Source organism: Theropithecus gelada, chromosome 4 (genome assembly GCF_003255815.1).
Source record: "Theropithecus gelada isolate Dixy chromosome 4, Tgel_1.0, whole genome shotgun sequence".
NCBI classification, from domain to species: domain Eukaryota; kingdom Metazoa; phylum Chordata; class Mammalia; order Primates; family Cercopithecidae; genus Theropithecus; species Theropithecus gelada.
Window position 1 is genome coordinate 54853257 of NC_037671.1, and position 13996 is coordinate 54867252.

The 13996-nt window shown below is 42.9% G+C and overlaps 1 long non-coding RNA gene and 1 pseudogene across 2 annotated transcripts; both read left to right on the top strand.

The window, feature by feature from the left end:
* The first annotated feature begins 1278 nt into the window (after positions 1–1278).
* LOC112622585 lies at positions 1279–1631 on the top strand (annotated as a pseudogene).
* A 7765-nt stretch (positions 1632–9396) lies between these two features.
* Positions 9397–13174, top strand: LOC112623076. Of its 2 annotated transcripts, XR_003119086.1 has the most exons (3): positions 9397–9486; positions 10474–10600; positions 10832–13174. It is a non-coding gene; the product is annotated as an uncharacterized LOC112623076 (long non-coding RNA). The 2 variants fall into 2 exon arrangements; XR_003119085.1 differs by having other exon boundaries at positions 9417–9486; positions 10474–13174.
* Positions 13175–13996: the final 822 nt, after the last annotated feature.

Consider the following 13996-nt stretch of genomic DNA (forward strand, 5'->3'; position numbering starts at 1 on the left):
TTTTGTATTTTTTAGTAGAGATGGGGTTTCACCGTGTTAGCCAGGATGGTCTCGATCTCCTGACCTCGTGATCCGCCCGTCTCGGCCTCCCAAAGTGCTGGGATTACAGGCTTGAGCCACCGCGCCTGGCCTTTTTTGTATTTTTTAATAGAGACGGGGTTTCACCGTGTTAGCCAGAATGGTCTCAATCTCCTGACCTCATGATCCGCCCACCTCAGCCTCCCAAAGTGTTGAGATTACAGGCGTGAGCCACCGCGCCCGGCCAGAAATTATCCTTATGTCCATCAACTCCATGTGCCCACTAGCAGAGAGCTCTTTCTTTGAGAATATCTTGTCTGTAATGTCAAGGACAAAGTCCGATAATAAGTCATAGCTGTCCTGCAGTTCAAATCTTTGGAATCTTTAAGTCTCTATATGTCCACGGGAAATCTCTAAAACCACAAACATTTTTAAAAAGTCAATACAATGGAAGAAGAAAACAAAAATGAATATCCTTATCTGGATGGAAAGTTTTAACATGAAAGCTTTTTGTAGTGAGGGACTCTCTGCTATACAGGCTATTCAGTTCATAATGCTGGTTAATCAAACACAAAAGTACAAAAGGAAAAATTGACCTGGCGCATCAAAATTTCAAACTTATACCTTGCAAAAGGCTGCTGACAGCATGAAAATACAGACTGGAAGAAAACATTTGCAAACCGCATGTGACAAAGGACTAGTGTTTAGAATATATAAAGAACTCCCAAAACTAACAGTAAGAGAAAAAAATCCAGTTAGAAAATGGGCAAAAGACATTAATATAGTTTGGATATTTTCTTCCACACAAATCCCATGTTGAAATGTAATTCCCAATGCTGGAAGTGGGGTCTGGTAGGAGGTGTTTGGATCATGGGGGCACATCCCTCATGGCTTGGTGCTATCTTCATGACAGTGAGTTCCCATGAGATCTGGTCATTTGAAAGGTGTGTGGCACCTCCCCTACCTTGCTCCTGCTTTTGCCATGTGAAGCGGCTGCTCCTACTTTGCCTTCCACCATGATTGTAAGCTTCCTGAGGCCTCCCTAGAAGCTGATGCCGGAGCTATGCTTCCTGTACAGCTTGTAGAACTGTGAGCCAATTAAACCTCTTTTCTTTATAAATTACCCAGTCTCAGGTATTTCTTTAAAGCAATGCAAGAATGGCCTAATGCAGATATAAAGAGACATTTCACTGAATAGTGGCAAATAAGCCCACGAAAATCTCATCGTTAGCCATTAGAGAAATGCAAATTAAAACCACGATGAAGTCTTCTTATAGTGCAGCTGCCATTACCGCTGCCCTCTGCCCTCTGGCCCATCAATCTATCTGCAGCACGAGCAGCCTGCACCTCTACAGCACATCGGTCACTGGCTCCCGTAAAATCAAGTCCCAGCAGAGTGAGGTGACCTGAATCCTGAATAGGAAGCGCATCCAATACCAGCTAGTGGACATCTCCCAGGACAATGCCGTGAGGGATGAGATGCAAGTCTTGGTGGGCAACCCCAAGGCTGCCCCACCCCACATTGTCATGAGGACCACTACTGTGGGGACTTTGAGCTCTTCGTGGAGGCTGTGGAACAAAACATGCTGCAAGAGTTCCTGAAACTGGCCTGAGTCAAGCTGGCCCACAGTTCCCCTGCTGGACTCTATTACTACACTCTACTTACAGCTCTCACCTGGCCATGAAGGACCTTGTGACCAACTCCCTGTCATTCCTAACTTGACCTTAGAGTCCCTATCCACAACACAAACCACTTCTCCCTCCTTCTAAATGTAGTCTCCTCTTCTCCATTCAAAGGCAACATTCCTTACCCACTAGTCTCAGAAATTGTCTTAAGCAACAGCCCCAAATGCTGGCTGTCCCCAGCCAAGCGCGGGGCTGCTATCCTGCCTGGTACTGGCTGATGGGCACCCCTGTTGGTTCCATCAGCGAGAGCTTAGGTCCCAGGAGGACCCTAAGGACAATTAAATGTCCTGTTCCATTGGAAAACACACATACACACACACACAAACACACACACAAAACAAAAGAGAAAACCATGATGCAGTATCACTACACACCTAGCAGAAGGGCTAAAGTACAAAATAGTGACACCACCAAATGCTGACAAGAATGTGGAGGAACTGGATCACTCATCCATTGCTGGTAGGAATATAAAATGGTACAGCTACTCTGGAAAACAGTTTGGCAGTGTCTTAAAAAAACTAAACATGTACTTGTTACATAATTCCACTCAGAGACATTTATCTCAGGGAAATAAAAATGTATCTTCACAAAAACTATCTGTACACAAATGTTTATAGCAGGTTTATTCTTAACAGCCCAAATCTGGAAATAATTCAGATGGTTAAACAAACTGTGGCATATCCATACAGTGGAATACTGCTTAGCAATAAAAAGGAATGAACTATTGATACATGCAACGACCTGGATGAATCTCCAGAAAATTATGCTGAGTGAACAAAGCTAATCCCTAAAGGTTGCTCATGGTATGATTATATTTATATAACATTCTTGAAATGACAAAATTATAAAAATGGAGAACAATGAGTGCTTACCAGAGGATAAAGAGAAAGTTGCAGTGGGTGGGGAAGTGGGTGTGGTTATAAAAGACCCACAGGAGGAAAGGATCTCTGTGGTGATGAAAATGTTCTGTATCTTGATGGTATCAATGTCAATGTCCTGTTTGTGATATTGTATTAGAATTTTGGAAGATATTAACATTGGGGGAAACACCACTGAGGGAAACTCTTTGTATTATTTCTTATAACTGCATGTAATTCTACAACTATCTCAATATTAAAAAATTGATTTTAAAAACACTCCCCAGCCAGGCACGGTGGCCCACGCCTATAATCCCAACACTCTGGGAGGCTGAGGAGGGTGGATCATCTGACATCAGCAGTTTGAGACCAGCTGGACAACATAGTGAAACCCCGTTTCTACTAAAAATACAAAAATCAGCTGGGTGTGTGACAGGTACCTATAATCCCAGCTACTCGAGAGGCTGAGTCAGGAGTACCACTTGAACCCAGGAGAAGGAGGTTGCAGCGAGCCAAGATTTCACCATTGCATTCCAGCCTAGGCGACAAGATCAAAACTGTCTCAAAACAACAACAACAAAACAAAACAAAAAAACCCCACTTTTCACACCTAGGTTGCAGCCCATACCAATTAAATTACAATATCGGGAGAAGAAGTTAGACATCAGTATTTTAAAACATGTCCAGGTGATCCCATAGGCAGCAAATCTGGGAACCACTGAATTAGGCATCTCAGAAGCCTCTGAGATGTTTAAGAAGAGAAAGAAACAAAAGTTTTCCTGAAGTTCTCTTTATAGAGATATCTTTGTAAAAAGGAACAACATAGACACATCCTATTACATTTTGGCCATAGCCTCAGTCAGTATGAGGGAGAAGCCTTGGACATTTCTTATTCATCTGACTTCACTAATGAAAAACTTAAGCCTAAAAGTCAACATTACTAACTACTTTGCTACTGGAATAATTTACCAAAAATGTTTTGTTTATTTATTTATTTATTTATTTATTTATTTATTTTTTGAGGTGGAGTCTCACTCTGTGCCCAGGCTGGAGTGCAGTGGCGCGATCTCCACTCACTGCAACCTCTGCCTTCCAGGTTCAAGCAATTCTCCTACCTCAGCCTCCCCAGTAGTTGGGATTACAGGTGCGTGCCACCACACCCGGCTAATGTTTTCTTTTTTTAAAATTTTTAGTAGGGATGGGGTTTCACCATGTTGGCCTGGCTGGTCTCGATCTCCTAACCTCAAATCATCCGCCCGCCTTGGCCTCCCAAAGTGCTGGGATTACAGGCGTGAGCCACCGTACCTGGCCCCAAAAATGTCTTAAAAAGCCATTTCATGAATAATGCAATTTCTTCCCCTTCATCTTCATCCCAATACAGTAGATTTACAGTTTCTCTTTCTGGGGTTTTAGCCAGTGGTTGTCCAAAAATATTAAATGGGAAAATTCCAGAAATAATAAGTTTTAAATTGTGCACCATTCTGAGTAGTATGATAAAATCTCACACCATCTGCTCCAGTCCATTTGAGATGAAAATCATCCCTTTGTCCAGCATATCCATGCTGTATATGTTACCCTTTGTTTAGTCACTTAGTAGCCCTCTTGGTTACCAGATTAAAAAAACATAGTAGAATGTAATACAGTTCAATACTATTCAGTTTCAGGCATCCACTAGGGGTCCTGGAATGTACTCTCCAAGGACGAGAGGGCTACTGTAATCTTTATGAAGTGTAGCCTGAGAGGTGAGCTATAAAAATGCTCCTAGGTGTTCCACAGCCTGTGTAAGGTGTTACAGGTGTGTTATTCTGTTTTAAAAGTAACACGTCATCTACACCTGGCTGGCATTTCAGATCCCTTTAATATTCACTCCCCTTCTTTCTAAGATATATTTTTTTTCTTTTCTTTTAACACAGGGTCTCTCATGGAGTGTAGTGGCACAATCCTGGCTCACTGCAGCCTCATCCTCCAGGGCTCAGGTGATCCTCCCACCTCAGCCTCCCAAGAACCTGGGACTACAGGCACATGCCACCATGCCCAGCAAGTTTTTGGTATTTTTTCTAGAGACAGGGTTTCACCATGCTACCCATGCTGGTCTCAAACTCCTGGGTTCAAGCCATCTGCCCTTTGGGGGCTCAGCCTCCCAAAGCTCTGGGATTACAGGCATGAACCATCATGCCCGGCCCTGTCTAAGAAATTTCTTAGAGATCCCGCTTAAACTTGTTATAACAAGCAGCCCTCTTAGAACAAACTATAAAAAGAAAGGAGAGAGAAAGGGACTGAATTGTTTCTCTCATTAAACTTGTACCCAATTTGACCTTAACAGGGAGTGCGTCCTAATACATTGTTGAGAGGATTTTAGAAGGTTCCTGCGTTGCCTATTTTCAAGTAGTATCACACTCTATTTTTCAGTCTAAGCCTTCTCTTGGAAGTTTTTCTTTTAAATTAAAAACATTGTTTAAAATGTGTTATCAGAGTAACATTAATGTAATGAGAAGAGGCAACCTTATCAGATAAGATAATCTGTTTTTCCTGAAGGATGCCATTTTCATTGCATTAGGGTTGTTTGCTCATAGAGACCTGCAGACACATAGATTAACCCTGCACACCAAGTCTTCTTTCTCACCAAGCAAATTTTCTGTTTGATTTTTATACTCCAAGAATCACAAGTACAGTAGCATCTCCACGGGGACAAACAGAATAGGAAAGATTATCTTTAATATTTTTTTTTTTTTATTTTCAAGAAAATCTCTTTTAGAAAAGATGAAGTTGTCTTGTCCTTACATGCCAGTGAATGCATGTAAATCCATTTACCATAGAGAAGAACACAATTCTTTCACTGTTAAAGCCAAATAGAAGAGTCAGTAGTCATCTAAGACAGAGGCTCTTCTGGTCTTCAATGCACAGAGACATGTTGCTTTAAATTCAGTTAAGGGTAACCAATGAAAAACAAGCTACACACAAAGATTACCTCTCACCCCATCATGCAAAGTTTCCATTCAGCAACATCTGGAGACTGCACAGCCCATTTGATTTAAATAGAAGACTCAGAGGCAGAAACCATATTCAGCCCAGATTCTTTGTGAACATAGCTTGTTGCTGAACCAATTCACTCTGCTTCTAATTCACAGATCTTCAGCCCTAAGTAGCCTCATTTGGTTCTTATGAGGCACAGAGCCCTTTCCTCAACTAGGGCCTTTGCTTGTGCCATTCCTGCTGCCCGCATTGTGGCTCCCCTGGCTCCTGGCCTGCTGGCTCCCTCTCAGACTTCAGGTTTCAATTGAAATAACAGCCCTTCCCACTCCCCTTACTTCAGAGTTAGTCTCTGACTTGGCACCCTGTTGATTTCTGAGTCCTATTCCAGGGCTTGGCATCTCATAGTTACTTGTTGAATTAATAAACGTTAACTCCAAAAAATAATAATAAATACTTCCTCCAGTTAAAAAAGTAGATATTATACCATTTCTTAACAGAATATTAGTGACAAATAAAAACTGATCATCTTAGCTGGGTGTGGCAGTTACAACCACTTGGGAGGCTAAGGTGAGAGGATCACTTGAGCCCAGGAATTTGAGGCCACAGTGAGTTATAATCTTGCCACTGCATTCCAGCCTGGGCAACAGAGTGAGGCTGTGTCTCTTAAAAAAAACCAAAAAGAGTGTATTTTAGTTAAACATACACATGCCTGTGGTCATTAAATACCAAGACTATAATGATTAGCTCAAGCCATTGAGAAACAGAAGCTGCCTTCTAATGGTGACACGCAGTATGCTCAGGCAGAATTGTAAATGGGTGCCACATTGAATACCTGACCACTCTATTTCACAACTCTTCCTCCTCTGGATGCTTATATGCATTTATTGTCCATTCCATTCACCCATCCAACAAGCACTACTACTGCTTTAAGGCTCTTATGAACCTCTTCCACTAAATTCTAAGCTTCTGGAGACAGGGACAGCTCTTTTTAATAATAATGACAAATACTATTGAGTATCTCCTATGTGCTAGTCATAATGTTACGTGTTTTCCTGTATTAATAATGTATGTGGTGGAGCTTTGACTTAAACCTGGACAGAATGACAGCAAAGCCTGCACATCTACACTTTTCTTAAACCTGGATCTGGGCCAAGCATGGTCGCTCAGGCCTATAATCCCAGCTCTTTGGGAGGCCGAGGTGGGCAGACCACTTGAGGTCAGGAGTTCAAGACCAGCCTGGCCAACATGGTGAAACCCTATCTCTACTAAAAGTACAAAAATTAGCCAGGCGTGGTGGTAGGTGCCTGTAATCCCAGCTACTCGCGAGCCTGAGGCGTGAGAATCGCTTGAACCTGGGAGGCGGAGGTTGCAGTGAGCCGAGATCACACCACTGCACTCCAGCCTGGGTGACTAAGTGAGACTCCATCTCAAAACAAAAACAAAAACAGAAAACAAAAAGCCTAGATCTTAGCTGTTTGCATGATCTTTGGTGAGTTGCCTCAGTTTCCTCCTCTGTAAGACAGGGAGGATAGAGTATCTACCTCAAGGGTTGTTGTGAAGATTAAGAGAATTGATACTTGTAAAATGCTTAGAATAGTTCGAGGCACACAACAGGCATCATTAAATGTTTGTTGTTTGCTGTTGTTGTTATCATAACCATTATTGCTTAGAGGAAAGTCCCCTGTCTGGGAAACCCTCATTCCTTGTTTTAGCATGGAAAGCCCCATGTCCTTGGTAAAAGTTCAAAACGGGTCCATATGGCAGGCTGAGGACAGAGAGTCAGCCTGGTGCGCTGGTGGTCACTCTCCACTGTCCTGCATCTTTTTCAGAGCCAACCTCTGAAAAACTGCCCCTTATGTTTTGGAATTGCCACCCTCCCAATATTTCAGGACACTGTACTACTTAGCCAACAGGGTGTATGGAAATCATACACCTTTTTTGCACATTCTTTTATGTAGTAAGCTTGTCCAACCCGCCTTATTTTGTTGTTGTTGTTCTGTTTTGTTTTGTTTTAGGCTTTTAGCAGCCTGAAGCCATGGTTTTTAGTTTCTGTCTCTAGTGAAGCTGAAAAGAGGGATGAGGAAGGGGCTTTACTGGCTCAGCCAGAAACAGAAACTAAGAACCCATGACTGTATTCTGTCTCTTTAACATCCCTGATTGTAGACCATCACTCTATTTTCCCCATTTCCTGTTAACTTTTATAATTATCTCTGAACTCTGAGAGAACACTGTTTGGTGTTTGCAAATAACGTGCTAAAACGCCTTTCCTAGCTGAAAGAAACACTAGCATCTAGTGCCCCCTGCTGCCCTTTCATCGGAAAGGCAAGAAGAATGAAAGTTTGATTCATTGATAGTAAAAGTTTTACTTGCAGAGATTTCAATAGGAATCAGTATAAATATTCTAAATTATATTCACGTTTCATCTTTTCTTTGAACCTACTCCTTGACTTAGTTTTTTGTCTTGCTTTTGCGAACATTCATTTTTGCTTAATTATATTTTTCTCATTTATATTTGCTTTCCTTGAATTTCCTTTTGGTTGTTTTGCTTTTGGGAATTGAACTTGTCTTGGCTCTTTTTCATTTTGGCCATGCCTTGACACGGGGCGAGAGGCTGCGGGCTCGGCGGGCGGAGGGCGCATGGGAGCCTTTTGGCCCCGGGCCTGCACCTGCAGTCCTCCCGCGGGATCTCTGGGACCCTCTGCAGGGCCCTGGCTCTGACACGTTGCTAGAGGACAAACCCGCCGGGATTTAGAGTGCGGCCAATGGGACAGCGGTGCATGGCGGAGTATCAGGCAAAATCAGCCAATAAGCATGTAGTTTGGGCAAGGTGGGTTCGTCCCCTAACTCGTACCTTATGAAGTCCGCCAGCTGCTGCCACATAGCTGGGCTGTCCCAGGCTGAGGCGGTTGCCCGTCTGCAGGGTGTGTTAGAAGCAAATGAGAGGAAGAAGCTCTTGGGGACGCCGGGCGCCACTGAGAACCCATACGAGGCCACCCCAGACGGCGGGTCGCCAGGTGGGGACCAGAACGGCGCCAAGGCCGACCAGAAGAATGGCGGCAAGAACGAGGGGGACGCGGGATAGGTGCCGTGAAGTTGGCTGGACCTGTGGGATCGACGTCTGCGCCGTCCAGGAACCGCCCAGGAGAGAGCGCGGAGCCTCGGGAGGAGGATGTGCGCTCCGACCCGGGCAAGGTTCCCCATCCTTCCCTCCCTCCTCTCTCCTTCCCTCCACCTGGGCTCCGAGTCAGGATCTGACCGCGCGCTCTGCCCAGGAAGACTGAGTTCCTTGAGAGTGACACCTGGGCGCCGGGGAAGACAGGCATAGAAGAGACGACAGCCCTTTGATAAGAGGGTTTTTAGACTAACTTCCAGCTGTGCTGAGTGCATGGGGCCTGCGCCCTGAGAGGTTGCTTTTCCTTTTCCTCTCCCAGCCTGGGGGTTTGCGGTGGTGTTAAGTTCTGTTAGGGCCAAGGTGGATCGCAGTAAGGAGATAGAGTAGATTTGTGAACAGCTGTCGGAGGTAGAATCTTTGCAGACCCAGAGTGGGTGGGTGTAGACACTTTGCCATGGGTGGTGGCTTTATTTGTAATCCTCCCAGTGAAAGCTTTGGGAAATCCAGCCCTCCTAAACTCTTGGCTTCTTGTAAGACTTTCTCGTAAGCACATATCTTCGTCGTAAGACTTCTCGTGGCTATGTGTCTCACCCTACCGTTGGTCTCACCAACAAACCCGAGCTGGGATACCAGCAAAAAGGACCCAGTTTTTTTTTTTTTTTTTTAACCACATTTTATTTTACCACATATTTTTATTTTACCACATATTTATTTTACCACATATTTTATTTTACCACATTTGAAGAGGTCGTTGACCATCTCCCCAAAATGAATCCCAGCACTGGAAGACCAAGAGGGTTGACCTTTGCTATCTTGAAAAGTGCAGCCTGTGTAGAGAAGGTAAGCTGTGTATTCCATCAAAGGTCTGTGTGTGCGGGATTGCATTTCTAAGAGAAGGCATTCCTGGATCATGATCATTTTGTCTGAGCTGCATGTGGCTAAGTGCACTGGGGGAAGCAGAGTTTAGGAACTTGTTCCTGTACGGATTAAGTGGGAAGTGAAAAGTATTAAATATATGGGCTGGAGTGGTCCAAGAAGAGGAGAGTGGACATTCAGTACCTGTTTCTGTGCCTGTTTGGGCCCCTGCGCTAAATGCTTCACATATGAGAATTAGAAAAACACTCAAAGATGTCTGAGATAGGCATTTCAGTGCCATTTTACAGACGGAAAAACTAAGATGCGGAGAGGATTAAGCAACTTGAAGAGACCACATAGTGAGCAGAGCGTGGAACAGCAAGGATTTCAACCCCAGTAGCCCAGCTTTATGTCTGGAGTAAGCAAGTCTTAGATTGGGACTGTCAGGCCAGGAAGAAAAATCAGAGCATGGACAAAGGCTCTGATGGAGTGAGGACCGTTTTATATGTGTTGAGGTAAACCAGGTGGATTTCCATTTTGGAGGAAATTGGGAAGTCAGGCTTGGGTAGAGAGTGGTGTGTTTGGAGGGCGTGAAATATTTTGTGCATCTGTATTTTGTGCATGTGTATTCCACCTGTGGTGGAATCTTGTGGCTCAGAAAGAAAGAACCTCCCTCGGGTAATGCTATTAAGAAATGCCAAAGAGAATTGGAACCAGAGTCTACCTAACCCCCTTCTCAGAAGAAATTGTTCAGGTTTTAGCACCGAAAGTCTTACATCTTGGAAAACTGCACTGTCCCCAGTTTTAATGCTAAAAGTCCCTCATCCTGGGAAATCCCTTAGTTGTGGTTTTAGCACTGACAGTCCTGCTTCCTAGGAAACTCCTTACTTCTGGTTTTAGCCCTGAACGTCCCCAAACCCCTTAGTCCTTAACAAATCTGGATTTGATCCACCTACGCTTCTATTGGAACAGATCCTAGATCAGGAGCACAGGCTGGGTGGCCATAGCATGGACCCCCAAAAAGCCACTGTCATGAAGAAATATTCTGTGAAGAAAATCTTTGCAGGGCATTTGAACTCCCAAAGCCACTGAGGAGAAGGTAAGGGAGTACTTTGGTGAGTTTGGGGAGGTGAGTTTCTCCCCAGGATATGGTTTATTGTTCCCCAGCAGCCACCAGTGGATGCTTTTTTCTTTCTTCCTTCACTGGTGGAGTTATCAGTGGAGCTGCTTTCTCCTCCTTTCTTGCCTTTGGAGGGCCGCCTTTTCTGAGTTCCCTTTAGGGCCTGAGCCAGGGAAAGGCATTGGCCCTGAGCTTTGCCTGTGTTTCCAGATGGAGGCCATTGACCTTTCAGTGGATCTGAAGTCTAACAAAAGACAATGTCTTATTTTCATCACACCCCAAAGAAGAGGAATCTGTGAGAAATATTGTGGAGAAATTTAACACTATCAGTGGAAGCAAGGTGAGGAGTCTCTGCCTCTATGTGCCTCCCCTCCTACCTCTGGAGTGGTAGCCCTTTGGTTAATGGCAACCCAATAGGGTAACCAACCATCCCAATTTTAGCACTGAGAGCATTGTGTCCTGGGAGACCCTTCCCTGGAATGTAAATAATCCTGGTTTTAGCAACAAGTGTGGAAAGTTGGAGGAAATGTACAAAACTCATAAGTTTTAGAGGGTCTGAAAGCAACATTGTCTTTAGTATCAAATGGATATGGCACAGGTTATCCATCATCTTTAATTGTTGTCACCCACTTGACCACTGATATTGGCAACCATGATTTGTAGTTCAGAATGGTCATCCATCCATGGTTGCATCATTCAAAGTGATGTGGCTTAAGTGTATATAATGAATATTAACAGTTCATCTTTGACTTTGCCTGTGGATTAATTGGTGTGCTTTGTAACTAGATAGTGCCAGTTTAATTTTTTAACATTGTGAATATTGTGACCATGTTTTCTAAAAGGTCAGATGAGAATGATTATAATATCAATGCAACCATGATCCCATCACTGAAGAAGAAGGCTAAACAACTATGTAATTTTGATGATGGATGGAAGGACACATACTATTGAACTAGGAAGGTAAATAACCAAACAGAGCATACTGCATAATATGCAGGAAAAAATTTGAGATTGCACATGGTGGAGAAGGGGATGTGCAAGCACATGTGGAGAGCAAATCTCACAAGTAGGATGGGACGGGTGAATGCTTCTAAACCAATCGAAAATACTTTTGTTTCCCAAAAGACACCAATGTTCAGTCAAAAATAGCAACTGCTGAATTAGCATGGGCATACCAGGCAAACAAGCATGAATTGTCATAGCGTTCCTTTGATTGCTCTATGAAATTGAGTAAAGTTTCGTTTCCTGATTTAAGAATTGCAGCTAAAATACCCTCTGGACAAAGAAGAGGGGAAATTTTGATAACAAATGTGTTGGTCCCTTACAGTGTAAAGCGAATTTCTGTCATATCTCACCAACAATTCTGGTTTCTATAGTACATCAGTTTTAAGTAATATGCTGAATCATGGCAGCAAAAATATGTTTCCTCCAGCTGTTAGGTACTTTGACTTGAAAACAGAAGTTTCAAATCATCTTCTTCATTTCTATGAGGATTTTAATGAAACTGCTGAAATCATAAAATATTGTTGATATTTGTCTAAATACAAACTAGACTTAGCTCATCTATCTGCATATTTGTCAGACAGTACAGATGTAAATTTTGGCAAATTCTATTCAGTCTATAAACTTCTTACCAAAGAAAATGAAAAGATCTTATTCATTCAATGCCTTGTACATCTTATATACAGCACTGCTAAAAAGGGATGTGAGTTGCTTAAATGTGACATTGAGACTTTCATAATGAAAGCTTTTGGTTACTTTTCAATTTCCTCAACAAGTGCTGAAGCACTTAAGGAGATTTTTGACTTCACAGAAATGGAAGGTGATAACCTCTTTAGATGTGTGCCTACAAGATGGCTGTCATTGCAGCAAGCCATAGAAAAGACGCTAAAATGTTGGCCTGCCATAAGACCATATTTTCAAAGGACAAGAATAATGTCCTTTGACATTGTTTGGGATCTGAAAGGAGAAAAAAATCCAGAATCTGAAGTGGGCCTTAAAAAAATCAGTAAGTCCCTTGTGACTTTGATTTTTATGAATCTGTCTCTCAAAAGCCAGGGTGCCCCTGGAAGAACTGAGACAAACTGAGTTTCTGAACATTTGAAAATGAGGAGCAGGCTCAAGATCCACAGGGTGTAACCATCCCGTGAGGCCCTGCCTTAGCAGCCAGTCAGTGAGGCTCTTCGCCTTCTTTCCCTTTCTCTGATTCCACCTATATACAACTTACGAAAACTTGCATTACTATAGACTGGGAGTTTTTAAATTGGAATCTGTGAATCTAAAGGGGCCAGAGGATAGAAATCAGGAAATCTGAAAACTTCAAGAAAAAGTTTTCATTTCTTTCCGTCAGGAAAATAGGCAACAAACCACAGCAGTATTAGTACCTGTGTCTCTGTTGACACTAGGAATCACAGATATCCATGTTATAGATATCTTAAAATATTTATGTACAGCACCACTTTGAAATTATGGTAATAATGAGATCCACCCCCTAGGTCTTGTAATCTTTAATATGTTAATAAAGAAACACATCTATTATATGACAGATTTAAATGTTTAACAATTTGATTTCAATAAAATTGCATTTCAATAAAATTGAAATTTGCATTTCAATAAAATTGGCTTCCTTTGCAATCCTGTGTATTGTATTTTGTGCATTTCTCCAGACTGCCAAAGGGGTTGGTGACACATTGAAAGTTAAGAGTCTCTGCTGTGGATCATGCATAGAAAGCTTTACAAAATGGTTGAGGGGAATAGGCTTTCCTGCATCCTTACCTGGGCTGCAGCCTTTCCATCAGCTGGAGAAGGCAACAGCTAGTGCCTATGAGTTGAGAGGGCAGTAATCCCTTTGCGTAAGAACCATCCTGTTCCCACATATTCAAGGGTATGCAATTCCCATAATATACAAAGTTTTTCTTTAAGTTTAGGTGATACGCCTTGAGTAGGAATATCATGAGGCTGTTTCCAGCTTCGAGTGTGCTAGTGGCAGGGTGGAAGGGATCTGAGAGCATCTAGTCTTGGCCTATCTTAAATCCAGGCACTGAGGTCCAGAGGGGAGTTATTTACCCAGGTCACATCAGATGAAGATACTGAAGTATTCCAAGAGGGTTTTAGTTTTATTCCAAATAGGGTAAGTGTTCTGAGAGTGTGAGGAGAGAAGGGGAGGAGGCTGGGGTAAGGATGGACATAGAAGGGGATGGAAAAGAGTGCTGAGAGAACTCAGAACCAAGTTTCAGGCTGTCACTTTCTCCACGCCACATTCCAGTGCCTTGCCATCTACTCTTCTGTGAATCTTCAGGAATTCTATTAATTCCCCAGGACCAACTTAGACTTTCATAACTTAGATGTAGTTATATTAGTTCCCTGAAGCACTTT